Here is an 11,186-nt window from a genome sequence, read left to right on the forward strand (position 1 = left end):
AAAAGCTTGCCATGGGGCCCCCAAACCCCTTGCAACCTTCTTATTGATATGGCCTTCAGTGTCTTTAACAACAGAGACCAGGCTGAGGAGGAAAGGAAGGAACAGCGTGACTTAAGGGACCATTAGCAAGCCAAGCTTCTGGCAGCCATCATGGCAGGACCTAACTCACCTCCTGGTCACCCCAAAGGCACTCCCAGAAGACCTCCGCCAGGTAAAGGAGCCTGTTTTAACTGTGGGAGCCCCAAACACTGGAGCAAGGAATGCCCAGAAAACAGGTCCCAGCCTCCACCCAAGACACCATGCCCACTCTGTAAGAAGATGGGCCACTGGAGAAGGGAATGCCCTCAGCTCCAAAGGGAGTGGGGAAATTCCCCCTTGCCAGTCATGGCAGTGGTTGATTGATGGGACCTGGGACCTCCCAAGAAGAAAGTCATTATCACATGGGAGGAACCACAGGTGACCACTGACATGGCAGGTTGTCCAGTTTCTACTAGACACAGGAGCCACTTACTCTGTCCTGACTTCTCATGCTAGGCCCCTTGCCCCCAAAACCTGCTCTATTGTTGGGGGAGAAGGAAGGCCAAAATGAAAACATTTCACCACCCCTCTAACTTGCACCTGGGGAAAGACTCTTATAACTCACAAGTTTTTGGTCATGCCTGAACGCCCCAGCCCATTATTAGGAAGAGATTTCATTCTTCCAAATCTTTCTCTCCCTGAGTAAGTGACTCTTACTGTCCCTGAAAACCAAAACGAAGACCTATTTTTGGCTAGACTATGCATTATACAAGACATGGACAGTCCAGCTCAAAATATTTCCCCAGAAATTAAAGAACTCATACATCCACAGGTCTGGGACTAGGAAATCTAATGACAGGCAAAGATTGCCACTCCTGTGAAAATCACCTTAAAGGAGGCTAATAACTTCCCTTCCAAGCATTAATACCCCACAAAGCCAGAGGCTTGATGAGGCCTCCAATCCCTGATCTCAAAATTCATCAAATATGGGCTTTTGTTACCATGCTAATCTCCTTGTAATACTCCAATCCTACATGTTCTCAAACCAAATGGGGAATATACAATGATCCAAGATCTTCGAATCATAAAAGGAGCTGTCGCGAGCCACAACTACTCAGCCTGCGAGCCACAACTACTAAAGCCCGTGTGCCACAACTACTGAAGCCCACATGCCTAGAGATTGTGTTCCACAACAAAGAGAAGCCACTGCAATGAGAAGCCCACGCACCACAATGAAGAGTAGCCCCCACTCACCGCAACTTGAGAAAGCCCGCACACAGCAATGAAGACCCAATGCAGCCAAAAACAAAATAAATAAAATAAATTTTTAAAAATAATACATTTTAAAAATAAATAAATAAAAATAAAAAATAAAAATTCCCTACAAACAAAAGTCGAGGACCAGATGGTTTCACAGGTGAATTCTACCAAACATACAAAGAACAACTTACACAGATTCTTCTCAAACTCTTCCAAAAACTGAACAGAAAGGAACACTCCCAAAGACATTCTATGAAGCCACCATCACCCTGATACCAAAACCACACAAAAGATACCACCAAAAAGGAAAATCACAGGTCAATATCTTTGATGAATATAGATGCAAAAATTCTCAAAAAAAAAATATTAGCAAACTGAATCCAACAACACATAAAGATCATACACCATGACCAAGTTGGTCACAAGGATGGTTCAACACATGCAAATCAATCAATGTGATACACCACATCAACAAAAGAAAAGACAAAAACAACAATCATCTCAATAGATGCAAGAAAAGCATTCAATAAAATTCCACATCCATTCATAATAAAAACCGTTTTGAAAGTAGGTATAGTGAGAACATATCTCAACATAATAAAAGCTATTTATGACAAACCAATGGCCAACATAATACTCAACAGTGAAAAGCTGAAAGCCTTCCCGCTAAAATCTGGAACAAGACAAGGATGCCCACTCTTACCTCTTCTATTCAACATAGTACTGGAAGTTTTAGCCACAGCAATCAGAAAAGAAAAAGAAATAAAAGGTATTCAAATGGTAGGGAAGAGGTAAAATTGTCATTATATGCAGATGACATGATAATATACAGAGAAAACCCTAAAGAGTCCACACAAAAACTACTAGAACTGATAAACGAATAGAACAAGGTAGCAGGACACAAGATTAACATACAGAAACCGATTGCATTTCTTTACACCAACAATGAAATATCAGAAAGGGAATATAATAAAATGGTACCTCTTAAAATCGCACCCCCAAAAATAAAATATTTAGGAATAAATGTGACCAAGGAGTTGAAAGACATATGCTGAGAACTAAAAAACATTAATAAAGGAAATTGAAGATGATTCAAAGAAATGGAAAGATATCCCATGCTCTTAGATTGGAAGAATTAATATTGTAAAAATGGCCATACTACCCAAAGCAATCTACAGATTTAATGTGATCCCTATCAAATAACCCCTGACATTTTTCACAGAACTAAAACAAATAATCCTAAAATTTATATGGAATCATAAAAGACCCAAACTGCCAAAGCAATTCTGAGGAAAAAGAACAAAGCAGGAGGCATAACGCTCCCAGACTTCAGACAATACTACAAAGCTACAGTAATCAAAACAGAGTGGTACTGGCACAAAAACAGACATATGGATCAATGGAAAAGAATAGAGAGCCCAGAAATAAACCCACACACCTATGGTCAATTAATCTTTGACAAAGGAGGCAAGAATATCAAATGGGAAAAAGACAGTCTCTTCAGCAAGTGGTAATGGGAAAGTCATACAGCTGCATGTAAATCAATGAAGTTAGAACGCACCCTTTCCCCATAAACAAAAATAAACTCAATATGGCCAAAAACTTAAACGTGAGATGTGACACCATAAAACTCCTAGAAGAGAACATAGGCAAAACATTCTCTGACATAAATCGTACCAATGTTTTCTTAGGTCAGTCTCCCAAGGCAATAGAAATAAAAACAAAAAATAAACCAATAGGACCTAATTAACCTTACAAGCTTTTGCACATCAAAGGAAACCATAAACAAAATGAAAAGACAGCCTACAGAATGGGAGAAAATATTTGTAAATGATAAAACTGACAAGGGATTAATTTCCAAAATACACAAACAGCTCATACAACTCAGCAACAAAAAAACAAACAACCCTATCCAAAAATGGGCAGAAGATCTAACTAGGCATTTCTCCAAAGAAGAAACACAGATGGCCAATAGGCACATGAAAAGATGCTCAACATCACTAATTGTTAGAGAACTGTAAATCAAAACTATAATGAGGTACAAGCCCACACCAGTCAGAATGGCCATCATTAAAAAGTCTACAAATAACAAATGCTGCAGACTTCCCCAGTGGTCCAGTGTGTAGGGCTCCGTGCTCCCAATGAGGGGGGCCCAGGTTTGATCCCTGGCTGGGGAACTAGATCCCACACGTATGCCGCAACTAAGCGTTTGCATGCCGCAACCAAGCATGCCACAACTAAGGAACCCGTGTGCCGTGGTGAAGATCCCACGTGATGCGGCTGAGACCCGGCCCAGCCAAAGTAAATAAATAAATAAATATATTTTTTAAAAGTGCTGGAGAGGGTGTGGAGAAAAGGGAACCCTCCTACACTGTTAGTTGGAATGTAAGTTGGTGCAGCCACTGTGGAAAATAGTATGGAGGTTCCTCAGAAAACTAAAAATAGAATTACCATATGATCCAGAAATTCCACTCCTGGGCATGTATTCAGACAAAACTATAATTCAAAAAGATACATGCAGGACTTCCCTGGTGGCACAGTGGTTAAGAATCCGCCTGCTAATGCAGGGGACATGGGTTTGAGCCCTGGTCCAGGAATATCCCACATGCCGCGGAGCAACTAAGCCCATGTGTCAAAACTACTGAGCCTGCGCTCTAGCGCCTGCGAGCCACAGCTAGTGAAGCCCACGTATCTAGAGCCTGTGCTCCGCAACAAAAGAAGCCACTGCAATGAGAAGCCCACGCACTGCAACGAAGAGTGGCCCTCGCTCGCCGCAACTAGAGAAAGCCCGCGCACAGCAATGAAGACCCTATGCAGCCAAAAATAAATTAATAAATAAATTTATTAAAAAAAAAAAGATACATGTACCCCTATGTTTATAGCAGCACTCACTATTCACAATAGCCAAGACATGGAAACAACTTAAACGTCCATCGACAGATGAATGGATAAAGATGTGGTACATATATACAATGGAATACTACTCAGCCATAAAAATGAACGAAATAATGCCATCTGCAGCAATATAGATGCAACTAGAGATTATCATACTAAGTGATGTAAGTCAGAAAAAGAAATACAAATACCATATGATATCACTTATATGTGAATCTAAAGTATGACACAAACCTTTCTATGAAACAGAAACAGAATCACGGACATAGAGAACAGACTGGTGGTTGCCAAGGGGGATGGGGCTGGGGGAGAGAAGGAGTGGGAGGTTGGGGTTAGCAAATGTAAGCTTTTATATATAGAATGGATAAACAACAAGGTCCTACTGAAGAGCACAGAGAACTATATTCAATATCCTATGGGCTTCCCTGGTGGCGCAGTGGTTGAGAATCTGCCTGCTAATGCAGGGGACACGGGTTCGAGCCCTGGTCCAGGAAGATCCCACATGCCGCGGAGCGACTAAGCCCGTTAGCCACAATTACTGAGCTTGCGTGTCTGGAGCCTGTGCTCCGCAACAAGAGAGGCCACGATAGTGAGAGGCCCGCGCACCGTGATGAAGAGTGGCCCCCGCTTGCCGCAACTAGAGAAAGCCCTAGCACAGAAACGAAGACCCAACATAGCAATCAATCAATCAATAAAATAAATAAATCTTTAAAAAAAAATATCCTATGATAAACCATAATGGAAAAGAATATAAAATAGAAGAATGCATATGTATGTGTGTGTGTGTGTGTGTGTATACATATATATATATGTATATACACTTAGAATCACTTTGCTGTACAATAATTAAGACATTGTATATCAACTACAATAAAAAAAATTCTACCAAAAAAAAAAACATTGGTAATGGAAACTGAAAATGATTCAAAGAAATGGAAAGACAACCCATGCTCTTAGAAGAATTAATATTGTAAAAATGGCCATACTACCCAAAGCAATCTACAGATTTAATGAGATCCCTATCAAATAACCCCTGACATTTTTCACAGAACTAGAACAAATAACCCTAAAATTTATATGGAACCATGGAAGACCCAGAATTGCTAAAGCAATCCTGAGAAAAAAGAACAAAGCAGGAGGCATAACCCTCCCAGACTTCAGACAATACTACAAAGCTACAGTAATCAAAACAGCATGGTACTGGCACAAAAACAAATGTATGGATCAATGGAAGAGAACATAGAGCCCAGAAATAAACCCACACACCTATGGTCAATTAATCTTCAACAAAGGAGACAAGAATATCCAATGGGAAACAGAGAGTCTCTTCAGCAAGTGGTGTTGGGAAAGTTGGACAGTCGCATGCAAATCAACGAAGTTAGAATACACCATATACAAAAATAAACTCAAAATGGATTAAAGACTTAAATATAAGACATGACAACATAAAACTCCTAGAAGAGAACATAGGCAAAACATTCTCTGACATAAATCATACAGATGTTTTCTTAGGTCTCCCAAGGCAATAGAAATAAAAGCAAAAATAAACAAATGGGACCAAATCAAACTTAAAAGCTTTTGCACAGCAAAAGGAAGCATAAACAAAATGAAAAGATAACCTACAGACTGGCAGAAAATGTTTGCAAATGATGTGACTAACAAGGGCTTAATTTCCAAAATATACAAACAGCTCATACAATTCAATAACACAGAAACAAACAACCCAATCAAAAAACGGGCAGAAGACCTAAATAGACATTTCTCCAAAGAAGACATACAGAAGGCCAATAGGCACATGAAAAGATGCTCATCATCACTAATTATTAGAGAAATGCAAATCAAAACTACAATGAGGTACCACCTCACACCAGTCAGAATGGCCATCATCAAAAAGTGTACAAATAATAGATGCTGGAGAGGGTGTGGGGAAAAGGGAACCCTCTTACGCTGTTGGTGGGAATGTAAATTGGTGCAGCCACTATGGAAAACAGTAGGGAGGTTCCTCAAAAAACTAAAAATAAAGTAGCCATATGATCCAGCAATCCCACTCCTGGGCATATATCTGGACGAAACTATAATTCAAAAAGATATATGTACCCCTATGTTTATAGAAGCACTATTCACAACAGCCAAGACATGGGAACAACCTAAATGTCCATCAACAGATGAATAGATAATAAAGTCGATGTGATATACACACAAACACACACACACACACACACACATATGTATACACACACACAACGCAATACTACTCAGACAAAAAAAGAATGAAATAATACCATTTGCAGCAACATGGATGGACCTAGATATTATTCTACTAAGCGAAGTAAGTCAGAAAGAAAAAGACAAATACCGTATGATATCACTTATATATGGAATCTAAAATATGACAAGAATGAACATATCTATGAAACAGAAACATACACACAGATATAGAGAAGAGACCTGTGGCTGCCAAGGGGGAGGGGAGTGGGGGAGGGAAGGGTTGGGAGTCTGGGATTAGCAGACGCAAACTATTATGTATACAATGGATAAACAACAAGGTCCTACTGTATAGCACAGGGAACTATATTCAATATCCTATGATAAACCATAACGGAAAAGAATATGAAAAAGAATGTATGTATGTGCATAACTGAGTCACTTTGCTGTACAGCAGAAATACAACATTGTAAATCAACTATACTTCAATAAAATTCAAAAAGCAAAAACCAAAAAACACCTTCAGCTCAGGCCACCTTACTTCCTCATAATCAACCCCCAGCCCACTTTGTTGTCACCCCTGTACACAATCAAGGTAATAGAGTGGGCCTGAACTAGGGGATACCAAGAGGGCCCCAATGGCTGTGGATTAAGGAACAAACAATAATGCTGTCCAGAGCATTACAATGGAATATTTAAAAATCATTCTATGACTTCTCTCATCTGGGGTGGGATGCTTTGACTAGCCTGGTGGAAAAAGTCTTCTTTGGCATGGGCCTTTCTCAGACTAGCCTAGAGGTCACAGAGCTCTGTAATATATGTTACCATAATAACCCAGGGGGAAAACTAAGGCCTCCACCTCTCCTCCAGCCCATCCAAAGAAGAGGAGAACTGGCAAATAGACTTTACCCAGATGCCATCCTCCCAGGGATATAAATACCTTCTGGTCTTTATTGACACTTTTACCAGATGGGTGGAAGCCTTCAACTAAGACCGAGAGAGCTCAGGAGGTAATAAAGGCATTACTAAAGGAAATAATTCCTCTGTTTGGGCTTCCACGGTCTTTACAAAGTGATAACGGTCCCTCTTTTGTGGCTAGGGTTACCCAACAAATCTCTACTGCCCTAGGCATTTGCTACCACCTCCATGCTGCCTGGAGGCCTCAACCATCAGGGAAGGTGGAAAGGGCAAATCAAACTTTAAAAAGAATCCTGGCTAAACTTTTTCGAGAGACATTAGAACCTTGGACAAAGTTTTTACTGATAGCCCTCTTGAGAATCAAGGGGGCACCTAAAACAGGGCTAGGGATCAGCCCGTCTGAAATGACTTATAGTAGGCCCTTTTTATCCTCTGACATTTTGGTGGATACTGAAACCAGTGAGCTTATTAAGTACCTAATTAATCTGGGACTGGTCCAAAAGGCGATTTCAGAATATGGAAATCAGGCCCCCAGCCAGGAAACTGACCCCATTCATATTCAGCTGGGAGATTTTGTCCTCCTAAAAACATGGAGAGAAGCGTCCCCCTCTGATCAATTACTGTGCAAGTGGAGGGGCCCTTACTAGGTCCTTCTCAGCACCCTTATTGCAGTTAAATTACAAGGGATCAACAGTTGGGTTCACCTGTCCCAAATCAAGCCAGTTCCTCTTGAGTCCAAACAGGATCCTGGCTATGAACAGGAAGACACCTCCAACTGGACCTGTGAGCCCACCAAAGGCCTGAGGCTCCTATTTAAAAACTAAGAAGTTGAATATATACTCAAAGGACAGACATCTTTGGCAGATAAGTAAAATGATTTGGTGGGTTGGACTCTTACTCACCATTTTTGCTATTATTCTCTTACTTACATTTTACCAGTTCACTTAACCACCCCTGCCAGGGAAGAACTCCTCTGTCCATGCTGGGTTTAAAGAAGACTGTTCACTTTTAGCTCGCCACCGCCACCATGAAGCCATTATTCACCCTAAAATTTCTCTCCCTCCTGTGGATATCTGCACAAGGGGGATGGAGCGGCAACTCCATAGTACAAATTTCCTCCACCATAGGAAAAACTGAAAATCTTACTAACTGCTGGGTCTGCCATGCCAACCCCCATGAGGCCCCGGGGGGACCCATCTTCTACCCAGCCTCGGCCAACACCTCCCTCTATACTCTTAACCAGTCCAATTGGTCTTGGGACCCACCCACAGAAGTGCTTCTCTCCACAGTCAATTGGACATGCTTTAACCTGTCCTCAGTCATTTGCATTAACTTGACTGGTAAAGTACCCAGCCTTTCCCTAAAACCCACAGGGATCATATCTTCAAACTTTCAAGACTGCATGATCTGACAGCCATCTTTAGGGGTAGGACACAACCCATATGTTGAAGGTCTATTCAAAGATACAAATGCAAAAGGTGGACACCTGAAGTGACCTCAACAGAGCTAGATGAGACACAGAATTCCACCCATTGGACATGTCTGGCATCCCTGGGATCCCGGGAGTCCACGACCTACCCCCGTTTTGGAAACTGGAAAGCGGGCACTCTACCTCCTCCATTCACAAAATATAACGTGACTGCCTCACATGAAGAGGAACCTCTTCCCCCATATAAGACCCACTTGCCTGAGGTGGGGATCCGAGGAGGGCCACTTAGTCCCAGCTGCACCTGCTCAACGAATCCCAACCTCACCTGGCAGAGCCAGCTTCTTCAGGAAAACAGATCCCAGACATGGCTATGTGCTCCAAGGGGACACATCATAATTTGTGGCCACCCAAAAGGAAGGCTGCAGGGTCCCATCTATGTGAATCCCCTCTGAGCCATGGGCTACCAATGCATACATAAAAGATTAACCATGGGATCCTACACACTCGCCTTTTTAGCCCCTGGGGTAATATCCATATATAATATCTCCATTCCCCATCCCTGGCTCCAGCGTGCGATTGGCCTCCTCCTGGCAGGAATTGGAGCTGCTATTGGCTTGGTGGTCCCACAAGGAGGCTTTGCATACCACAAGGCAATGCTTCGTAACCTGTCAGTTACTCTACCTACTCTGGCCAGGAGCACGGGGAATGCACTCTCCAGACTCTCAACCTCTCTTAACTCCCTAGCAAATGTGGTGAGGGTAAAAGACTGGCCTTGGGTTATCTCCTAGCTTAGAAGGGAGGGGTATGCACAATAATAAAACGTGTTGCACCTACATCAACGCCATGGGCCAGATGGAAGAAGATATCCAAAAGGTATATAAACAGGCTCAATGGCTATACACTTTTGGAAAGGGTAACCCCAGCGCCGACTCCATTGGGACCGTAGTCAGAGGGGTATTACATACCCCTGGTTCCTACGCCTACTTGGACCTCTGATCGCAATGTACTTTTACTGATTTTTGGCCCCTGCCTTTTTAACCTGCGTGTTAAGTTTGTTTCCTCCAGATTACAACAGTTTCACCTGCAGATGATGGTACGCCAGGGATTTCAACCCAGCCCACATGAAGATGGGGACTATCAACATCACCTGGACAGGGTTGCAGCCTCCCACTCCCCACTCTCCATCCCTGCTTCTGCCAATGACCCCGAGACCCCTATCTCTGACAGATGGCAAGGTGGTCTGGACCCCACAGGTAGGCACAATGCCCCTGCTCGGCTTGAAGCAGCTTCAGAAGACGGACCATCGACCCTTTGACCCTTAAAAGATTTTAAGGGTCCAAACTCCTTGAGGGGGGCCAGTGTTAGAGCAGGCAGTTGGCCAGATAAGAGCAGAGAAAGGAGGCATGGGAGTCTGACAGGAAACCATACATCTTGTGACCACAGGGGTCCTAGAGGCAAACAAGAAAGGCAGGAACCTCCAGCGTCCGAAAGTAACCTTCTACTCATTATGCCCTCATTACAACAGAATTAACACTGTGACCGGGGCAGTACCCATCCTGCACCTGAAGCCACGACAGACCTGAAAAGACCAAAGAGGACCAAAACTCCCCCGTCCTCGGGGAGGCGGAGAAGGGAAATAAGATCGAGAGAAGTCTCCCCTGAGTCCCGCCCTGTAATGAATATTCTTCCCAGCTGTTTCCGCGCCCCATATAACCAACTCGCGGTAAGAAACTCAGGGCAGCTGCTCACCGGAGCAGCCCGCCCTCCCTCCCGATAGCGTGCGGTCGCTCAGTAAACCCTCGCTTCGCCTCCGCGGCCTCCGTGTGGGGCTCTGAATTCTGTGAGGAAACAAGAACCTACCCTACGGTGACACGGCCAGGCAGGCAGGAGTTGACCCGTGAACTCAGTTCCCGCTTCTCCGTTCTTTGGTCGCTGAATAAAGCCTGTGCTGTGTGGATCTCAGCTACGGTCACGTTCGCCTACTCGAACCCGAACCGGAAAAGAACCCTCCCTCCCTCCAGGCAGAGCCCACACGACTTAACCGGCCACAGTAACTCACACATTTTCCCTCGTTTCCCGCTACTCCACCTCGTCTGGGAGAACAAGTTCCTCTCACTGCTGAGGGACTGACGGCCGCGCAGCTTCACCTGCTGTGGGCCCGGTTCCTGACGGCCGCCCTGGCTCCTCCAGAGCCTAGGACGGTGCCTGCCACGGACAAGGCCCCACTGAATAGGCTCTCAAGCAAGTATGTGACGAGGGACCTACCGAGACAGGTGTCCGAAGGGTCGAAGACGGCCTCCGCCCTGAGGGAAAGGGCCACCCGGCTGAAACCCAGCGGCCTCGGCGGGGCCAACACGCGTTTTAGCCCGTGCTCTAGCCCGTGCAGCGCCAAGGCTAGCGCCCCACCCCAAGCCCCGCCCTCCTCCTTCTGAGCTCCTCCCTTCAAGCCCCGCCCCACCTT

General features: G+C 44.0%; 1 protein-coding gene across 1 annotated transcript in view; it reads right to left on the minus strand.

The window, feature by feature from the left end:
* PRELID3A (PRELI domain containing 3A) overlaps window positions 1-11,118 on the minus strand; it is a 105,921-nt gene extending 94,803 nt beyond the window's left edge. Inside the window, exon 1 of the mRNA XM_036874934.1 lies at window positions 10,991-11,118. The gene's annotated coding sequence lies outside the window, so the exon portion shown is untranslated. The remainder of the gene's footprint in view (window positions 1-10,990) is intronic.
* Window positions 11,119-11,186: the final 68 nt, after the last annotated feature.

Source organism: Balaenoptera musculus, chromosome 14 (assembly GCF_009873245.2).
Source record: "Balaenoptera musculus isolate JJ_BM4_2016_0621 chromosome 14, mBalMus1.pri.v3, whole genome shotgun sequence".
NCBI classification, from domain to species: domain Eukaryota; kingdom Metazoa; phylum Chordata; class Mammalia; order Artiodactyla; family Balaenopteridae; genus Balaenoptera; species Balaenoptera musculus.